Below are 987 nucleotides of genomic sequence, written 5' to 3'. Positions count from 1 at the left end.
TTGATTATTCAGAAGAATGTTAAGTCCCCTATATATTTTTTTTTAATTCTTTCATTCAACAAACAATCTTTCTTTCTTTCTTTCTTTTTTTTTTTTTTGAGCCCTTACTCTCAAGAACTGTGAAGGATCTAAGATTATACTCTCCTTTGAAGCTAACAAGTTAGCCTGCCACAGTTTCAAAGGAGCTGGCAGAAGTCATGAGATTCTTGGGTCAAAGACAAGGGACTGTATTACTTGCAGCAATAGCAGTAGCCAGTGTCAGCACTTGGGAGGAGCTCCAAGCTTAAGGACACCAGGCCTTTAACACTGAACAGTGAGCATGTCAGCTCACTGCTCTTGAGAGAGACACTTTCTCATTCTTCCAAGGTGGTTTTCTGTACAAACATCCTTGATAATAGCCCAGAACATAGGCAGTCAATGCTTTTACTCATAAGACATGTAGAAATATGAGGAAATCCATGGAGAATTGTCTCCTGATACTCACTTTCTCCCAAACATGGCAATAGATGCTAAAGATAAGAGAATTAAAAGAAAGAACATGCTATCTAATTCTTGAAAAATCTAATAGTGTTAATAAATTCAACCATGACAGTAAACTCTAAAATTCTGGCCACAGAAAATGTGGGAAGTTAAGTTTGTTCAGTATCTATCCTTAACTTGATTCTTATAATCAAGAAAATTGGTAAAGGATCCACAAGGCAGAAATCCTGTCCTTCCTTCCGTTCCCAACTTATTTGCTAGTGAAGTGTTAAAGTGCTAAGTGCTGGCAAAATGGAACTAACCCCTTGCAATTGCATTAGAGTGCAATATTTCAGCATTTCCAAAGCGTTCAGTCTGTGGCATAATTATCCAAATGATATAAAGGCAAAGGTCATTGGCAGGGCAAGTAGATAACAGCGTTTAGAGAAAGAAATGAAAGCTGATAGAGAAATATTATGAAGCAAATCTCTCAATTATACTGGTAGGCCTTTGCTATAAAAGAAATTA

This window comes from Propithecus coquereli, unplaced genomic scaffold, assembly GCF_000956105.1.
Source record: "Propithecus coquereli isolate 6110/MARCELLA unplaced genomic scaffold, Pcoq_1.0 Scaffold19, whole genome shotgun sequence".
Lineage (NCBI taxonomy): Eukaryota > Metazoa > Chordata > Mammalia > Primates > Indriidae > Propithecus > Propithecus coquereli.
The sequence above is the reverse complement of the archived record's forward strand: the minus strand, read 5'-3'. Positions refer to the sequence as shown.